Genomic DNA, 21,744 nt, shown 5'->3' with positions numbered 1-21,744 from the left:
GTTGTATAACGTTGTGGTCAGAAAAGATACTTGATATGATTTAATTTTCTTCAATTTACCAAGGCTTGTTTTGTGACCCAAGATATGATCTATCCTAGAGAATGTTCCATGAGCACTTGAGAAGAAAGTGTATTCTGTAGTTTTTGGATGGAATGTCCTATAAATATCAATTAAGTCGATCTTGTTTAATGTATCATTTAAAACTTGTGTTTCCTTATTTATTTTCACTTTGGATGGTCTGTCCATTGGTGAATTGGGGTATTAAAGTCCCCTAGTATGATTGTGTTACTGTCGATGTCCCCTTTTATGGCTGTTAGCATTTGCCTCATGTATTGAGGTACTTGTATGTTGGGTGCATAAATATTTACAATTGTTATCTCTTCTTCTTGGTTTGATCCCTTGATCATTATGTAGTGTCCTTCTTTGTCTCTTGTAATAGTCTTTATTTTAAAGTCTATTTTGTCTGATATGAGAATTGCTACTCCAGCTTTCTTCTAATTTCCATTTGCATGGAATATCTTTTTCCATCCCCTCACTTTCAGTCTGTATATGTCCCTAGGTCTGAAGTGGGTCTCCTGTAGACAGCATATATATGGGTCTTGTTTTTGTATCCATTCAGTGAGCCTGTGTCTTTTGGTTGGAGTATTTAATCCATTTACATTTAAGTTAGTTATCCATATGTATGTTCCTATGACCATTTTCTTAATTGTTTTGGGTTTGTTTTTGTCGGATTTTCCTTCTCTTGTGTTTCCTGTCTAGAGAAGTTCCTTTAGCATTTGTTGTAAAGCTGGTTTCGTGGTGCTGAGTTCTCTTAGCTTTTGCTTGTCTGTAAAGGTTTTAATTTCTCTGTTGAATCTGCATGACATCCTCGCTGAGTAGAGTAATCTTGGTTGTAGGTTTTTCCCTTTCATCACTTTAAATATGTTCTGCCACTCCCTTATGGCTTTCAGAGCTTCTGCTGAAAGATCAGCTGTTAACCTTATGGGGATTCCCTTGTATGTTTTTTGTTGTTTTTCCCTTGCTGCTTTTAATATTTTTTCCTTGTATTTAATTTTTGATAGTTTGATTAATATGTGTCTTCTCATGTTTCTCCTTGGATTTATCCTGTATGGGACTCTCTGTGCTTCCTGGACTTGATTGACTATTTCCTTTCCCACTTTAGGGAAGTTTTCAACTATAATCTCTTCAAATACTTTCTCAGTCCCTTTCTTTTTCTCTTCTTCTGGGACCCCTATAATTCGAATGTTGGTGCATTTAATGTTATCCCAGAGGTCTCTGAGACTGTCCTCAATTCTTTTCATTCTCTTTTGTTTATTCTTTTCTGTGGTGGTTATTTATACTATTTTATCTTCCAGGTCACTTTTCTGTTCTTCTGCCTCAATTATGCTGCTATTGATTCCTTCTAGAGAATTTTTAATTTCATTTACTGTGTTGTTCATCATTGTTTGTTTGCTCTTTAGTTCTTCTAGCTTCTTGTTAAACGTTTCTTGTATTTTCTCCATTCTATTTCCAAGATTTTGGATCATCTTTACTATCATTACTCTGAATTCTTTTTCAGGTAGACTGCCTATTTCCTCTTCATTTGCTTGGTCTGGAGGGTTTTTACCTTGCTCCTTCATCTGGTGCACATTTCTCTGTCTTCTCATTTTGCTCAACTTACTGTGTTTGGGGTCTCCTTTTTGTAGGCTGCAGGTTCGTAGTTCCCGTTGTTGTTGGTTGTTTTTGCCCCCAGTGGGTAAGGTTGGTTCAGTGGTTTGTGTAGTTTTCCTGATGGAGGGGACTGGTGCCTGTGTTCTGGTGGATGAGGCTGTATCTTTTCTTTCTGGTGGGCAGGATCACGTCCGGTGTTGTGTTTTGGGGTGTCTGTGACCTTATTATGATTTTAGGCAGCCTCTCTGCTAATAGGTTGGGTTGTGTTCCTGTCTTCCTAGTTGTTTGGCATGGGGTGTCCAGCTCTGGAGCTTGCTGGTCATTGAGTGGAGCTGGGTCTTAGCGTTGAGGCAGAGATCTTTGGGAGAGCTCTTGCTGATTGATATTTCGTGGGGCTGGGAGGTCTCTGGTGGTCCAGTGTCCTGGGCTCTGCTCTCCCACCTCAGAAGCTCAGGCCTGACACTGGCCAGAGCACCAAGACCCTATCAGCCACACGGCCAGGTATGTGGGGAGTTTCTTTCCTGTTCGGAAATCTGAGGTCTTCTGCCAACACTCTGTAGGTGTTCTGTTGGAGTTGTTCCACATGTAGATGTATTTTTGATGTATTTGTGGGTAGGAAGGTGATCTCCAAGTCTTACTCCTCCACCATCTTGAAGGTCCTCCCATTCCACCAAGCAGTGACCGTGGCACTATGTGTTAAGCTTATTGTTCAAATAGCAGTGGGAGGATGGGGCTGGATGACCTTTAAGTCATTAGATGCTACAGTTCACATCTTTCACACTGTGTGTCTGTGTGCTCGTGTGTGTGTGTGTGTGTGTGTGTGTGTGTGTGTGTGGAGTTGGGAGGGAGGGGACAAAGAGACAGAGAGACAGAGATCAGAGATGAGATGAGGTGGGATCCAGTGCAGTAAGAGCAGATCTGTGGATCTTTAATATGAACAAAATTCATTTGAGAAATGTCATACTCTGAAAAGGGACTAAAATTCCAAACATTCAATAGCCGTTAATTTTTTCATTGGTATAAAGAAACTTTCAAAATAAATTTAGATTCCAAAATTCCTTTCTTAGTAGAGTGTTTGTCAAAGGCAAATGAAAAATGTGGAAAATCTGAAACTAGATTTCTTTTAATCCCCCCAAATCAAGACCTGCACCTAATGAGATAAACATTACTATTATATTAAATTGGCAGAGGAGGAAACAGGCTTAAGGAACAAATAACTTGTCCAGTGACAGATAGTTAGTGTGGCAGGCATAATAATGACCTCACTTCACTCCGAAAGATGTCCATGTCCTAGTCTCCAGAATCTGTGGATATGTTACCTTACATGTCAAAAGAGACTTTGCAGATGTGATTAAGAATTTTGAGATGGTGATATTATTCTGGATTATCTAGGTGGGCCCAATTTAATCAAAGAGGTCCTTATAAGTGAAAGAAGGAGGTAGGAGGGTCAAAGTCAGAGAGAGGTTTGAAGATGCTACACTGCTGGCTTTGAGAATAGAGGTAGGGTCATGAGCCCAGGAATGTGGGTGGCTTTGAGAAACTGAAAAAGGCAAGGGAACGCATTCTTCCCTAGAGCATCCAGAAAAAATGCAGGCCTGCTGACACCTTCATGTTAGCCCAATGGAGCACATTTTGAGGTCTGACCTCAAGAAGTGTGGATGAAAATTGTGTTGTTTCAAGCCACGAAGTTTGTGGTGATTTGTTACAGTAGCAATAAAGAAATAACACAGCTAGTAAATGTTGAAGCAGGTACTTGTCTGACAGTAAAACACATATTTTCAACCAGCCCAGATAGCTCCCCCAAAAGAAAAGCACCAAACAAGCAAACCTCACAAACCCAAAGGGGGCTGAAAACAAAATGGAAGCCAAGGTAAGGAACGAGGGACCAAGAGTAAAATCCGATTTTAAAAATGTGTGTGTTTGTGCTGTGTGTGTGTGTGTGTGTGTGTGATGGTGATGGTGGTGAAGGGAAGCTGTGAAGTGAGGGAGCTGCTTTATTTTTTAAATGCTCAAATAAACATTGGTTTTATTACACTCTGTTCAAAGTGTGTAACTGGGAAGTTCAAATAAAAAATGTCCAAACAGGGCAGGCACTACCTACAACATCCAACACTCCAGAAATATTTTCTTTTGAAAAGTGCCCCTATCTTTAATTGATTTGCATCTCTGTTCATTTCAAGAAAGCTCTTACTAAATTTAATGTGCTTCAGTTCAAAGGTATTATCAATGGAAAAATATTTTTATCATGTTTTCACTTTAGGTCCTCCTGGTTAACAGAAAGGTTTTTGACATTACTTCAGGCAGGGGAAGGTCACATGATAAACCAAAATTAGAAAGGAGTATATGTGGTTTTCACAATGCTATATCCTTGTACACTCACATTGATACAGTAACAGACTTGCTAATGAGTCTAAAGACCTTGGTTGCCAGTGTTCTCAAGGTTCTGTGAAACTGCTGCCTATCACCTCTGCTCTCATTACTATAATTGCCTACAACTATCTATAACAAACTCTCTCTTCACTCAAACATCCCTGATTTCAGTTATATCCTAAAAAAGCTAGAAAAAGAGAAATCTTACCATAGATCCTACTCCATATTTATATATGCTATTGGCATGTCCCCTTATCCCTGACTTGTATTTATAAAGACAGATTTAGAGATTCCAAAGTTCTATCAAATATTTTTTTTCATCTCTGAATCACTTCTTTCCTACCTCAAGCAAAAGATATCTGAGCAAATAAGTGTGGTATCATGAGCATGTGTGTGTGTGTGTGTGTGTGTGTATATATATATATATATATATATATATTATATATATACACACACACACACACACACACATATATATATTTCTTGAACAAAGTTTTGGTTTAATTTAAATTCCTATAAAGACACCTGAAGCTATTTTCAGTGATAGTGCTTATATTAGTACTATGCACGGGATACTCTTTTGTGAAACTACAGTAATAAAGAGCCACATGTTCTCACTAAAAAAGCAAACTCTAATCCCCTCTTCTGCCCTTTTTGTTTCCCAACTGAAAGTTTGGAAGAGTGTACATTTGCTTCTCTCTCTGTGAAATATACAAAGCATGTAATCTGGTCACCCTTTTCAGCACTAAGTATGGACAGCACCAAGGATGACAGTCTATCCCAGGCAGGAGTTGTTCTTCCTGGCTAAAACAGATTCGGAGGTAGATGTTGGGAATTATAATCTTCTTTAAGTAATCTGCTTGTTGTACTGACTACAAGACAGAAGCCACTCTTCAAATCACTGTAAACAGGGAGAATAAAATGTTGTTCTTTTATAAAATTATTTCTTTTTTGATTCAGTAATACATGCAAGTGATATAAAATTCCCCAAAGTGCAAATCCACTGTAGCCATATTTTTTTCTCCATCATATATTTTTCTCCATCAGGCACATCAAAGCCTTTTTGTGCCGAGTAATACTAGTCAGCACTTGGGCACTATGCTTGGGGCCATTTTAAACAGCAAAATCTCGAAAAAAAAACCCCAAAATATAAAAAATGAGGCACTAAACAGAGTCCCCAAAGAATACTTCTTTACAGTATAAGAATGAAATAAGAAGGCAGAGAGTCACCTTCTTTGACTTCAGCTAGGGACATGTGCACTGGGGGACTCAAATTTTTTGCTGCCCTGTGCATATCCACAAATGAATGCAAAGTTCGAGTATTGATTTTGAAGTTACAAAGAAATTTTACCAAGTAGGTGAATCTGCAGATGCAGAAAAATGAATAATGAGGATCGATCTCCTTAACAATATACCTTGGCAGTCTTTCTTAATAGTACTCAAAATGCTGCCTGATTCTTTTAAATAGTTACATTTTATTCCATTTAGAAATACAACACAATAGATTTAACCAACCTCTTGTTAATGAAGATTTAGATTACTATTTTTTGTTGCTGTTGCAAACAATGCTACAAGAAATACTCTTGTAAAGTGATTTTACACATTTGTAAGTATAACTGTAGTATATTTTTCTAGAAATTGGATTGCCAGATCAAAGTATATGTAAATTTTCCTTTTTGATATTTTCCTTTGCTCTTTTGTTACTTTTAAATCATAAAGCTACTCCACTAAAATATTGCTCTCCAGATTTTGTGAGCAAACATGTCATCTTTTAATAACAGAAGGATAGCATTCCTTTAAGAAGGAATATCATATTTTTAAGTGGAAAATCTAAAACTTGAATTGAGTTCTATCCTGTAGGAAAAAAGCAAGATTCTTTTTTTTGAGGTCAAAACAATGGTCTTTTTAAAAATTGAAGTATAGTTGATGTACAATATTATGTAAAGTTACAGATGTATAATGATTCACAATTTTTAAAGGTTATACTCCATTTATAGTTATAATAAAATATTGGCTATATTCCCTGTGTTGTACAGTATATCCTTGTAGCTTATTTTATTTTATTTTTGAATGATTTTGATACTGTGAGACAAAAGTAAGTTAAAAAAAAAAAAGATGGTGTGTTTTGCCTCATTTCATACTGGTTACTGGGACTTGGTAAAAGTCCAATGTGTTTCAAGCAGAACATGATGATTAATAAGTGATGACAAGGTTCAAAGGCAGTCACACAGCCAGGCTGCTACAGGCAGCTCCCATCTCACCATGCTTCTTTTGGCAGCAGACTTGTTGGTACTGGATAATGGTAACAAGAATTCCATGACTGTCTAGGGAAGGAGATATGCATATTCTTCCTGTCAAATAAAAATGTGGAAGGAGATATAGAATGACCTTGCATACATAGCTGGCCTACTCAGGATTGTAAGGTTCCTTATAACTGTGAGAAAAAGAGTATATTTTGGCATTTCTTTTGTTCAAGGAACTCTACTGTTGTCAACATAAACCCAAGCTGGTTTTGCTAATGATGTTTGACCTGAATGTTGACTTTTCCTTTTTTTCACCTATATGACTGAAAGAGTGGGGAAATTTGGCTCTCCTTCGTGGGAAGAGAGAGCTTGATAAGACTGCTCACTATACAAGGATCTGGGGACATAAGAGGTTTGAAACTCAAGAAATGTGCTTTAGATAAGAAGCCCAAAGCAAAATGTAGAAAGTAGATTTAAGTAGGTGATAAATTTATGAGCTATCTGTGCTAAGAAAACAATCAAATCAGAACCAGAAAGAGGATGAAATATCAGAATTTGACAATGAGTCAGAACAGATAGGTCTTGGAGGACCTGGAAGGCATTAAAGTTGAAAATGAGCATGACACGTGCGGATTATCAATTATAGATCCACTAAAAACTGAAAACCGTGATTAAGGAAACCAAGGCAATTTGTGTAGGTCAAAGCTTTAATACAGTGGATCCATACATTGACTAATGAACTATCTCATCCTTGGTATATTTAGGTTTCTATCAGAGTAAGAACTAATTTCCAAGTTTGGCTCTTCTGGATTCTATAGTTGAGGTGAAGCAGGAGCACGAGGTAGTGAAGGAGTCTCAAAAGCTTTAGGTACCATATTTGCTCAGTCTTAGAAAATTTCTATTATATCAATATTATAAGTTCTGCTTAAAAATGATGCTTCAGAATTCTACTACCTACAGGATCAATTATAAACTCTTGAATATGTCAAAGAAGGGCCATCATCTTCATCCCCAACCATCATTCTTGACTCAACTCCCAGCATTCCACCACATCTACTACTCCACAGCATTAGAATTTTTTTTACTGTGCCGTGTTCTCTCTTGCCTAAGATGTTGTACATTCTGTCCCTTCTGCCTACAACACCTCACCCTTCCTCTTGTCCACTTGTAAGACTACCTACCAATCAAGTATCCCTCCTCTTTGAAGTCTTCCCTGACCATCCAGTGGAGCTAAGTTCTCTTCTCACAGTACCCATAACATCTTGCACAAATCTCTTTATCTCATCCCTGCTGCTATTGATAGTAGTGGAAATTGAAGCTCAGAAATTACAGCAAAAAGGCACCTGCCCTGAATATTGTTTTTCCCAAACTGTAATCACTGATTGACCTTATTCAAGAGGTTTAATTGTCTATACTTTCTAATATAGAGTATTTGATACTCAGTCTCTTTCTGTCTGAATGGGATAAAATGTATGCCTGGCTGTAAAAATACAGTGATAGCTGAATTTATTTTTAAAGGGAAAAGGCCAATAACCTTGAATTAAATTCCAGTAAAATTACATATTTCTCATGCGAGAATTACTCTTTTCTTATCTACCTCCAATTATGCCTAAATATCATCTGATGATATTGTTTATATTCCTAGTCATAACCATTACAATAATACATGGAACTAGTGTGATTTACAAACTACTCAGAAATTCCCTGGTCTTTTTCTTCAAAACAAGCCATTAGGATAGTTGTTTAAGAATTATTACAGACAAGAAAGTGTGTTTTACTCAAAGTAATACTGTCAACAGTGGTGATGGGACTTGAACACAACTTTTCTGATTCTTTGTATACTGATCTCTCTATTATGTTGTTAAATAAATAAACTTTCTGTTGATTTCCCACATAAATTCTCAACTAAATTTCTACAAATTGAGTATTATCTGGTATCATAATAAAAAATGAACACTTAGAATTTTCTCTGGGCATGAATATCACGCTACACATTCAGCAAGCAAGGAACAATACACTTCTCTATTTTCCATCGATCAGTTGATTTCCACATTAAGCCTAATATCCTACTCAGAGGGCACAGAAATTAATCTCAGTTAATCTTGGGCTTCCCTTCTTTTTCAAGGTTATGTAAGGGTCTGGGACTTCACAGTGTTAGATTTGTCGGGGAAGGATCACCAAATCATACATTTCCACAAGTTACCCTAAGACAACCAATATTCCTGACCAAATAGCACCTTCAGGTCTTCAACTTTGTGCTAGAGACCTAGAAATACATTTCTTTCTGGGGTCGTGTCTGCACCAAGCCAGGGGATCCACCACAATAGACCCCTTCCTCGTTCCCTTCCCAGCACTACGTTATATACATAGTTTGTGTAGGGGTTGAAAACATGGCTAAAGGATGTCTCCCTGAGCTCTTCAAATCAACCTGCCTCTACTTTCAATCTGCTTTTTTTCTTTTTCAACAAACTTACTAATTTTTCTAAAATGTTGCAGGCTACCCATTTTTTGAGTTCTTTTACATACCTTCTTTCCTCTGAGCTGGCTCCCTGTTTGGAACAGGAAAGAACGCAGTTGAAATATGTGTGGTGAGGGGAAAAGGGAAAATACAGCAGGAAAAAAATTGTAAATCAATCACAAATCTCAAAATCGCAATATTACCTGTCAATGTTTTTAACCTTATAGTAAACCTCTTTTCCGCACTATAGATGCAGGAATAGGGTATAGGATTAGGAGAAAAAAAAAAGCATATGTAGGGGCATAATTTTTAGGATATTTCAACATCAGGCCATTGCCTCTGAAAATATTGTTATCATATCAGATATTAACAAGCACATGACTTTAAAACCTGGACTAATCAGTGAGTGTGCACACAATATTTTAATGAAAGTTTAGTCATTTAAGAAACTTGGCTTGGCTTCTGAGCTCCCATAATTGATTTTCTTTAGGAAAGAGGTGAATTCTTTCTAAACATTTGATGCTTTTGTCCTGTGTCCGTGTTGAACTCTAGAGTTTGGGTTTTTTTAGTTCCATTATGAACTTTAGTTTCCTGATAAAACTTTTGGGTGGAAGGGAAACTTTCATGACAGTTTCTGTGTAGGAGGATATGTTTTTGTCTAAATACTCTCAACCTTGAATCCTAACATTTATTTCTCCCCAAGGAGGTGGAGAGAGTTCCTTCACTGTTGACTTTGGCAGAAGCACTGGGGATCTGACCTTTCCCCACCCTTCTCTCCAGGGTCAACCTGCCTGTAGAAAACAGGCCTTCTGACCTCTGCCTGGAATTAAGTTTGACAAAGAAAGTCTCCATGTAGGGAGTTTTGCCTCGTGCAGCCTCTGAGTGGGTGGGTAAATTGTCCCACTCTGGGCAGCCTTGAGGGAGCAGTTGTAGTTCCCTTTTAAAGCCACATTAATCAGTGTTAGTTTTATCAGTAATACAGATGATTTTTAAAATCTTCACTCTGTCTAACTTTTTGTCTTATTTTTTAATTGATTCACCCTTTGGGTGTGGAAAAACAACAATATAATTAATTGGGTTTCTTCTAAAATATTAACCATCAGTTTGACAAGCTCTTTAGTTTCTGGAATTTAAAGCTGTGGCTCACATGGAACAAAAGCAACTGGCTGAAAAGTTCAAAGCAAAAAAAAAAGAAAAAAGAAAAAAGAAATTAATCAACTTTTCAACACATTGCCAAATAAGGATGGCTGTATTGTTTTTTATTACTTAATTGAATTTCTAAATTGAGGTCAACTAAATCTACCATTCATTTTGTTGTCATAGTTTCAGTGTCTAATACAGTTAAATTCTTTTTGGGTATTACTTTAAAATTTTCCTGTTAAAAGGCAATCTCACTTATTTCACAAATATTTTTGAATATGACTCAGACATACACATTTATAGCCTTAAACCCAATCATTTCTTTTTCCCTTCCAGTTCTTGCATCAAACACATTTCCTACAATGGTACTGGTCAGAGTAGCTCTTTGCCTTTTGGATATTTTCAATAATACTGAATGTGGAGAATAAAAAATTTTGACTTGTTCATTCTAGATCTTATGAATATGACTTCAGAACAATTTCAGAACTAAATGGATATAATCTTCCCCAGTGTTGATAAGCTATGACGTCAAGACAGAATTTTCAGCAGAAGTGCCCAGTGTTATTTGGTCTTTTTTGGTACTAATTAGGAAATGAACAGTTTGAATGAAAATAATAATAAGAATCTAATTTTAATGCATTTTTGCTGGGCTTATAGATAGTCCAAATGTAGAGAACAAAGTCAATGCAGGTAAGAGGAAGTTGAATTGGTTTTTCCCAATAATAATTAACATTGACTTAAAGACAACCAAAATTTTTATAAAGTGATTAGCAATTGAGTATGACTATAATTTCAGACTTTGCCTATACATATGTAGACTGTATGTAAATTTCTTAGATTTCTCAGATTTTAATATTAATAATATTGTGTTGCTTGGTCTATAAATGTAATGGGAAAATAATAACATGAGTATTCAGTAAGTGGTTTTGTGCATGTACTTTCCACATCTTATTTATTTATTTATTTATTTATTAACTTTCCACTTAGGATGACATCATTGAAATGAATCAATGGTTTGTTCAGTTATTATTTAATAACAATTTAAAAATCCTAATTCTTTAACCATGTTGGCCATCCAAGAAGTAAATTTTGAACTAAAGACTTTTTTCCATTACCATCCTACACCCCTGACTGCTCAACTCCTTCAACATACGTTTGTTCATTTTCTTGGTAAGGAGATTCTTACTTTTATGAAAATGTCTCTCTCATTTGTGAGACCAACTATGATTATTCATTAACTGTGATTAGCCCTAATAAGTTAGCAGTGGAGAATGAGCTGTCTCTGGCATATTCTTTAGAAATGAGTGATCTAATAGTGAAATTTTAAAGAGTTATATCAGACTAATAGAAGACTTGTTTGTGGCATTTAGAACATAATAGGCCAATAGAGGAAGTATTTGAAGTAATTTAGAACTTTCATGTTGTCATTTAGCAAATCATTTATACATTGAACAAAATTTCTTCAGCATCAGCTGTATACCAGACACTACTGTACTAAAGGCTAAGGTTGCAGAGCCTCATGCAACTTCTTAGGTCATCTATTTTAGTATGCATTCCATTCATCCATCTGTCCATCCGTCTGTCCATCCGTCCATCTAGTTATCCATTACTGAATGTCTTTTATGTGTCAGTCTCTAATTCAATGTTTGTCTTTCCCGTCAGAATGTAGTTTTACGGAGGAGTTTCCAGTGTTACATGTCTGTGCCTAGCATAGCATTTTGCATATGGTAACTTAATAAAGATTTATTGACTCAGTGAATGAATATGCCAGGTCCTGTGCTTGGTGATGGGGAAATAAGATCAAATAGCACACTGCCTTTGCATACTATATCTGAATGCCTATTTAGGAGATTATAGTAAATTCAGTCTTGTCATCTGAGTGATTAAAGGTGAAACTTAATGTTATTTCTCCTAAAGGAGAATCTAATTTCTTAAAACTAAATTTTTCTATCTCTTTACCATAAGCCAATATTATATTTTCCATGTCCTCTTCATTAGCCTAAGAATGATTTACTCCTCTGACTTATTTTAACACCTTCTTTTGCTCTTTTCATTAAGTTAATATAAATAAAATACTTTTATGTGCTAAGAGCCTTTCCCTCCCTCCCTCTCCCTCCCTCCCTCCCTCCCTTCCTTCCTTCCTTCCTTCCTTCCTTCCTTCCTTCCTTCCTTCCTTCCTTTCCCCTACAGTCACCATTAAACTGGAATAACTAGATATAGTTCTGAATTAATACTTGGCTTTTAGAATATATCTGAAGGTTGCATGAGAATTTGGAGACCATCATTTCTTAAAAGGTTTTATTTCATTGTCATGTCTGCAGTTATCTACTGATATTAGAGTGTTGGTAAAATTTACATATTCCATCAAACAGTTAAAGGTAAATCTGTCACAGAGGTTGCCCTGGCCCTTATTTCAGTTCAGATGTGTACAAATTTGGCAGAGTAAGCCATCTCCCAAGTACTCCCTGGGTAATTCCTAAAGCTTAATATCTCATCATACACATGTTGAAAATATATCTGGACTGAGGTTTGACCAATGGACACACCTAGTAAAACACATTTTTACATTGTTTGTATTCACATTTAGAGCAGGCCCAAGGAATGAAGATGTCTTCAATGTTATCTCAGATGAGTTTTGATTTTTCTAGTTACCATCAAAGTGCTTCCAAGAAGCTGCTATGATGCAATGACAAACATCTGAGGAAACAAAATGTCTGTTACTAGGAAAGTACCATTAGTAGAACAACCAGTTGCCAGGTGCCAACCTGAATTAGATCACAATTAGAAATGGGGAAGTCTCAGGAAATATGCTGAATTGTAGTGGTGGGGACTGTTGGCGTTTTGGCCTCTTTGGACCTTTGCACACTTCAGTGACTTTTCATTAATTATGTTGTCAGTACAGCAGACCCTGGACACCTGAAACAGCCTGTCTACTCCTCGGAGGAAAATGTAATGGAAACATCTACAAAGTATTTGCCAACCAAGTACTTGTCAGAAATATTTACTTTCTACTTAAATCAGTGTGAAAATAAAGGAAGTCAAGAAAAAAAATATGGATTTTTTTTCTGACTGGAGGTCCTTGTGCTCACAATGCAGAAAATTTGAAAGGATTTGAATTGCTCACATGCAAGTTCTTTTCCTTCCTATTCCTGGAATCCACTTAGCTTATGCAAATTTGGAAACAGGGTATTGTAGCACTGTAGACTGCCATGAATCAGAAGTAAATCTTACTTTCTATTTTTCTTTAAAAAAAAAACCATGAAAAATGAGCATTTCTGCAGTTCATCATAGAGATGAATGGATTAGACTTTCTATCCATATTGTCAAACGGATCAAAGGATGAAAATTTAAACCTAATTTGGATAAATTAACTAAAAATATAAAAGGCTAAAGTCAACCCAAACTTCTAGGGCATCTATATCAACAAGATAATCAGTTTGAATGATATTTCCTTACTATGTAGCCATTAATATTAGCGTTAATTAGATATGCTAGGCATTAGGTTTCCAGAAAAAAAAATAACAGATATATATATATATATATTTGATACATATTGCATGTAACATCTGAAATGTAAAACATATATTAATATCTATTAAACATGTATCTTTTTGAATTAATGTTTTTTTTTTTTTGGATATATACCCAGGAGTAGAATTCCTGGATCATATAGTAATTCTATTTTAAGTTTTTTGAGAAACCTCCATACTGTTCTCCACAGTAGCTGTATCAATTTACATTCCCACCAACAGTGTAGGAGGGTTCCCTTTTCTCCACATCCTCACCAACAGATGCTAATGGCATCTAGTAGATGGAAGTCAGGGATATGGCTACTCATTCTGCAGTGCCCAGGACACTCCTCCACAACGAAGAACTATCTGGCCCCAAATGTCAATAGTGCTGAGGTTAAGAAACACTGCTCTAATTCATTCTCATCACTGCCTCCAGAATCATTTAGTAGGAAAGCAAATTTGATTAGACCCGACTCCTGTGTGAAACCTTTCAGGTCTTCTCATTGTTTATAAATTCACATTCAAAAGTTTAACGTTGGCCTTCCTGCTTACCCTGCCAGATTTGTGATGTGAAACTTTCCTTCTCATTTGCCAATGTTGGGACATACTCTACTTTTCAACATTCTTTCATCTCACTATATTCTTTCTGGAGAGTGATTTTGTATTCGTTCTATTGTCTGTCTGGAATGCCCTCTAACCCTCTCCCTTCATCTGGCCTAAGTAATCCTACTCACTCACAGGTCCGAGGATAAACGGCACTTCTTCAGAAGCCTTCCATGATCACTGAGACCAATTTAGTTCTCTCTGTTACACAGTTCTTAGAATTCTGTATTTCTCTTTCATAGCGCTCATAAGACTTTCATTATTTCTCCAGTCGTCTGTTATCTGGCAAACTAAATAAAGGTGTAAATTGGGTCTATATTGTCTATCTTATTTCTAGTGCCTGGCACGTACAAGGATCTCAGATTGTTGTTAAATCAATTACTATTATGGAAATCAATCCTATTTACACTTATTGTCATAATACATCAGTGTCATAATATTTAGATAAGTTTGTTGTTTTCCATCTTGTTTATGTTTGCTCTAGACTTCTTTGTTGGTTTCATTATTTTCTAAATTTTGCTATATCGTCTGTTACCCAATCCCTAGCCACCATTACTAGTAATGTGTTAGGTAGGCTGCATGTTTTCAGTTCAACTAATTATTACTTTTATAACTCAAATAATAAACTTAAATGTATACTTAATATATTTTCTAATTTGTAAACTTCTGAAATTAAACAGCAGACACTGAATTTCTTTATCCCCAAAGGTGATGAAATTCTCCACTTCTTTTTTCCTTTTTTGGTAACACAATCTTGGGTTTTGGTGCCAATCTATTATTCAGTTTTATTACTATTATAACTTAAATTCCTTCTTTATAGCATTCTTTTAACTTTTACAATAGTTCAGCTGTTGGGAATATAAATACTAATAAAATTTAAGATAAGTCGGTGCTTATATTTATCCTCTGATTCCTATTAGCCAGTTCATGCTCTGAGTTCTTCATTTATGAGTTTTTTATTTGAATATGTTTGTTGCCTGGATTGGGTTAAACATTTTTCTCCCCAGGAAATATCTGTCTGTCTGTCTGTCTGTCTGTCTGTCTGTCTATCTATCTATCTATCTATCTATCTATCTATCTATCTATCTATCTATATATCTATCAATTCCACAGTCCCCGAATATTTAAGACTGCCTGTTTAATCCCTTCAATGATGATTAATAACAGACTGATTGAATATATAATTTTGTCAAAGACTTTTCCCATCAAAACTTTGTTATCTGAGGTTGCTGAGAATGTTCAGGCCAGTCACATATTTCTTCTCTGATTGGTAGATAATTTCTTCCTTTTTTTCCCTATTAAGTAAGTTTTCCTTCTTGCCCCTTGAAGCTAAAGAATATCATCATTAAGGTATACCTTGTTTTGTAACTCTTTTTTTTTTTTTTTTTTTTGGGATAGGGCGGCCTGTTCAACTGTAGATTCAGGTCTTCCTTAATTTTTTCTGTTTTTTTCTTATTTAAAAATGCATTTTGCTTCATTTGTACACATCTCTTCTTTTTTTTTTAAATTTTTTTTTAAATTTTATTTATTTATTTATGGCTGTGTTGGGTCTTCGTTTCTGTGCAAGAGCTTTCTCTAGTTGTGGCAAGTGGGGGCCACTCTTCATTGCAGTGCGCGGGCCTCTCACTATCGTGACCTCTCTTGTTGCGGAGCACAGGCTCCAGACGCGCAGGCTCAGCAATTGTGGCTCACAGGCCTAGTTGCTCCACGGCATGTGGGATCTTCCCAGACCAGGGCTTGAACCCGTGTCCCCTGCATTGGCAGGCAGATTCTCAACCACTGTGCCACCAGGGAAGCCCCCATCTCTTCTTTAGATACATCAAATACCTATATGTTAACTCATATTTGTTTGCCCTCAATATCCTTCACCTTTCTTCCTCATTATTCTTCTCTTTTATTTTTCCTTCTGTGATTTTTCTCAGAATATCTTCCCCATCGAAATAATGTATATTCTCTGCTTCTCTATAAAGTTTCTATTCCTTCCAAGTTAAGTCTTCAATTGCATTATTATCCATTGAATTTCTTTGCTCAGGCAATAACTATCTGATCAGTCAGTAACTGCTTCATCTTGTTTTCTTACTGAGTAATGCATTCTGAATATTTTGTTTCAATGTCTACATCTTCTTTTATATCCTTGATAACATGAATCAGTTATATTAAAATTTCTTTTGTTTTCTGGAATAGTGAATTAAATTTCTTAAATTATGATCTTAACATACCTTTCTTCATGAACTTTTTATTTTCCTTCCCCACACCCAGTACACAACTACAACCCATCCCACAATACCCTTTAATTGTTGCACAGTTTTGTATTTATTTTGTTTGTTTAACTCATCTTACAATAGGAGACATTTTCCCTTGAAATGTTATACATCTCACTTCCCTGTTACCTAAATCCTTCTCTTAAACCTGAACAGAGCTGGATATTGACAGTTTATATCATTTGTTCAGCAACTCATCTGTGTAAGATGTTGGAACAGTACTTTGAGCAGTGAATGATTATTTGGGGATCGTTATCTCTGTGCTTCTCTAGAATCATCTGCATTAAGGATTACCTTTCCAAATTGTTGGCATACAATTTTGAATCAGAGAAAGGCTCTTAAAGTTTTCCTTAAAATCTCTCTATTCAACCACATTGATCTTATTGGTAAGATTGTTATTTGATTATTATGTCAGGTTTGCAATAAATATTACAATCCATTGGCTTTTGTTTTGTAGTAACTTCAAAACTATTACTGTTTCCCATGCTTGGTGTTAATAAGCAACAATGTCCCCCTTAAAATTGTTTCCAATCTATACTGCTTTACCCACTTCTCAGATAAAATTTTTGCTTTTGGTAAACAATGGAATAACAGGGATAATATTTAACCTCTCATCAAAAACAACCAGAAAATGAGAAAAAAAAATATGAACAGGTTTCATATATTGGAAAACATCCAGTGCAATACTGTGATTCTTGAGAGTGGGTAAGGAAACAAGGTTATTCCTACAGTTACCTCGGCTTTCTCCTTGGAGGCATGATCTAGACCTTAGAGCAGGGAGAAGGATCACAAGTAGATCATGGTTGAAAGTTGTGGTGGTAGATTTTGAAAATAAGGGATTTACACAGAACAAGTGCTCCATAAATCTGCCTAAGTGCCCTATTGATTCTATTCTGAATATTAAATTGACCAAGTATAGGATGAAACTCCATATGGTTGGACAAAGAAGTATGAGTGAGCTGTGAGCTGAATTGTTTCTAGACCTTGCACAACGGGATCGAAAGATGTTTAATTTCCCAGTAGTCAGAGTTGCAAGTCCTCATTGATCACTCAAGGCATTCACTAGACATCCAAAAAGCTATTCCTTAGAAATGTGGCTAAACATTCCCTAGAGTATAAGCTACTATAGAAGTACCCCAAAAAAGTTAAAGTAAATACTGAAAGGATCAAACTTAACTTTAAATAACATAACTGATAAGCAGAACAATAATCAACATCCTTTAAATGTAGTGAGCAAAGACCAGACATTCAACAACATAAAGTTCACAATGTTTGGCTTTCAATTAAAAGTTACTAGATATGCTGATAAGCGAGACATTTTAACACAAAATCAGAAGAGAGATAAGTGTATAGAAAAAGGTCCACAAGTGAAAAGTGATGGGATTACCAATATGTTATTACAAATATGCTCAACTACATAAAAGAAAATATGAAGATAGGTGAGAAATGGAATATATACAAAAGAACAAAATAAAAGAAAACTTCTAGGAAAAAACCAGTATCTAAGATGAAATAGTCACTGATGGTATTAGCAGAAGATTAGAAACTTCAGAAGAAAATCAATAAACTTAAATCCTAATAATAAAGACTATGCACAGTCAGAAAAAAATTCTGAAAAGTAATGAACAGATCTTTAGTGAATTGTGTGACAGTAAAGTATCCTAACATATATGTAGTAAGATTCCACAGAGGGAGAGTGTCAGAAAAAAGATTTAAAGAAATAATGACAAATTTATTTCAAATTGGATGAAAAATGAATACAGATCTAAGAAGTTAAAAAATCTCCAAGCAGGAAAAATACAAAAGGCACCTCATAATGAAATTTCAGAGAACCAGTGATAAATAGAATTTCATAATAGTAGCTGGAGAAAAAAAATACACACTATATATGGTGGAAAAAAGATTAAAAGACTATAAATTTTCATCAGAAACTATGCAAGAGAGAAGACAATGGAAGGAAAATTTATGTAAAGTACATAAAAACAACTGGTAAACCTAGAATTTTCTACCCTGCAGAAGTGTCATATAGCATAATCTATACTTAAACCCAACAATACCAATACTTTCATTAGATGTAAATAATCTAAACACTTCTTTAAAAATCAGAGATTGTTAAATTGGATGATAAAATCCCAATTGAACTGTCTTCAAGAAACCCTTAATATATGTAGAAACAGCTATATGAAAATTGGAGGGATGAAACAATATATACTAGGTAAACAATAATCTTAAAAACATTGACTTCACAACAAGGGATGAAGGGATGAATTTCAAATGATAGAAGGTCAATTTATTAATTAGACTTAGTAATTCTAAATGTGTATATAATTAATAATAGAGCTTTAAAATGCATGAATCAAATACTGACAGACTGAAAGGAAAAATAGCTAAATCCACAATTATATTTGGAGACTACAACAGTCCTCTGTCAGTAATCAGTAGAATAAGGAGACAGAAAATCAGTAAGGATATTGAAGACTAGGACAACATTGTCACCAACTTGACCTGACTGACAATATAGAACATTCCACCTAGCAATTGCAGAATACACATTCATTTCAAGTGCACATGGAAACATTCTTAAAGCTAGACTATATGCTGCTATTAAAAAGTCTCAATAAATTTAAAGGACTAAACCCATACAAAGTATGTTCTTTGCCAATGATATAATTAAATTAGGAATAGACATAATAAGATATCTAGGAAAGATTCAAATACCTGAAAATTAAAAAAAAAACAAACAAGCATACCTCTAACTAATGGGTCAAAAAAGAAATCACAAGGGAAATCAGAAAATATTTATAAATGAACAAAAGCAAAAATATAAAAATCTGAAATTTTAGGATGCAGTTAATACGACACCAAGAGAAAATTTACGGCTTTAAGTATTTATAATTAACAGAAGCAAGGTCCAAAATCAATTATCTATGTTTCCACCTTATGAAGCCAGAAAGGAAAGGGCAAATTAAATTCAAACTAAATAGAAGTAGGGATATAATAAGAAAGCAGTGAAAGAGAAAATGAAAAGACTCAGTGAAAACGAAAGCTTGTTCTTTGAAGAGAGTGATAAAATTGAGGAACTTCTAATTAGATTAATCAAGAGAAAAGAGGAAAGACACCAATATCATGAATGAAAGGACATCAACACAGATTCAACATTATAGGGTAATAAGGAAATATTATGAGTAATTTTATATTAGCAAATTGTACCACCTTCATGAAATGAGCAAATTCTTTGACAGACACAAATTACCAAAATTGACTCAAGAAGAAATAAAAAATTTAAATAGCTTTATATCTATTGAGGACATTGAATTAATAACTGAAATCTTCCCACAAAGACAACTCTGAGCTACAATGCATTTGCTGGTAAATTCTATCAAACAATTTAAAAAATAATAACACTAACTCTACCAAACTCTTTTAGAAAATAGATCAGGAAAGGAATTCTTTTAGATCATTTTATGAGGGCAACACTACTCGGTAGTGAAAATCTGCCAAAGACATTAATAAAAAAAAAAAAACTATACACCAAAATCCCTCAAAAAAATAGGTGTAAAAACTTTTAAATAGAGACACTGGAACTCACCAAAAAAGATACCCCACATCCAAAGACAAAGGAGAAGCCACAATGAGATGGTAGGAGTGGCACAATCACAATAAAATCAAATCCCATAACTGCTGGGTGGGGGACTCACAAACTGGAGAACACTTATACCACAGAAGTCCACCCACTGGAGTGAAGGTTCTGAGCCCCACGTCAGGCTTCCCAACCTGGGGGTCTAGCAATGGGAGGAGGAATTCCTAGAGAATCAGACTTTGAAGGCTAGCGGGATTTGATTGCAGGATTTCGACAAGACTGGGGGAAATTGAGACTTCACTCTTGAAGGCCACACACAAAGTAGTGTGCACATCGGGACCCAGGGGAAGGAGCAGTGACCCCATAGGAAACTGAACCAGACCTACCTGCTAGTGTTGGAGGGTCTCCTGCAGAGGCGGGGGGTGGCTGTGTCTCACCGTGAGGACAAGGACACTGACAGCAGAAATTCTGGGAAGTACTCCTTGGCGTGAGCCCTCACAGAGTCTACCATTAGCCCCACAAAAGACCCGGGTAAGCTCCAGTGTTGGGTCACCTCAGGACAAACAACCAACAGGGAGGGAACCCAGCCCCACCCATCAGCAGACAAGTGAATTAAAGTTTTACTGAGCTCTGCCCACTAGAGCAACAGCCAACTCTACCCACCACCAGTCCCTCCCATCAGGAAACTTGCTCAAGCCTCTTAGATAGCCTCATCCACCAGAGGGCAGACAGAAGAAGCAAGAAGAACTACAGTCCTGAAGCCTATGGAACAAAAACCACATTCACAGAGAGATAGACAAGATGAAAAGGCAGAAGGCTATGTACCAGATGAAGGAGCAAGCTAAAACCGCAGAAAAACAACTGAATGAAGTGGAGATAGGCAACCTCCCAGAAAAAGAATTCAGAATAATGATAGTGAAAATTATCCAGGACCTCAGAAAAAAAGTGGAGGCAAAGATCGAGAGGATGCAATAAATGTTTAACAAAGACCTAGAAGAATTAAAGAACAAACAGAGATGAACAATACAATAACTGAAATGAAAAATACACTAGAAGGAATCAACAGCAGAATAACTGAGGCAGAAGAACGGATAAGTGACCTGGAAGACAGAATGGTTGAATTCACTGCTGTGGAACAGAATAAAGAAAAATGAATGAAAAGAAATGAAAACAGCTTAAGAGACCTCTGGGACAACATTAAATGCAACAACATTCGCATTATAGAGGTCTCAGAAGGAGAAGAGAGAGAGAAAGGACCTGAGAAAATATTTGAAGAGATTATAGTCAAAAACTTCCCTAACATGGGAAAGGAAATAGCCACCAAAGTCTAGGAAGTGCAGAGAGTCCCATACAAGATAAACCCAAGGAGAAACACGCCAAGACACATAGTAATCAAATTGGCAAAAATTAAAGACAAAGAAAAATTATTGAAAGCAGCAAGGGAAAAACAACAAATGACATACAAGGGAACTCCCATAAGGTTAACAGCTGATTTCTCAGCAGAAACTCTACAAGCCAGAAGGGAGTGGCATGACATACTTAAAGTGATGAAAGGGAAGAACCTACAACCAAGATTACTCTACCTGGCAAAGATCTCATTCAGATTTGATGGAGAAATCAAAAGCTACAAACAAGCAAAAGCTAAGAGAATTCAGCACCACCAAACCAGCTCTACAACAAATGCTAAAGGAACTTCTCTAAATGGGAAACACAAGAGAAAAAAAAAGACCTACAGAAACAAACCCAAAACAATTAAGAAAATGGTAATAGGAACATACATATCGATAATTACCTTAAACCTGAATGGATTAAATGCTCCAACCAAAAGACACAGGCTCACTGAATGGATACAAAAACAAGACCTGTATATATGCTGTCTACAAGAGACCCACTTCAGACCTAGGGACACATACAGACTGAAAGTGAG

The sequence above is a fragment of the Balaenoptera borealis genome (genome assembly GCF_965194805.1).
Source record: "Balaenoptera borealis genome assembly, chromosome: 18".
Classification (NCBI taxonomy): domain Eukaryota; kingdom Metazoa; phylum Chordata; class Mammalia; order Artiodactyla; family Balaenopteridae; genus Balaenoptera; species Balaenoptera borealis.
Note: the sequence above shows the minus strand (reverse complement) of the source record.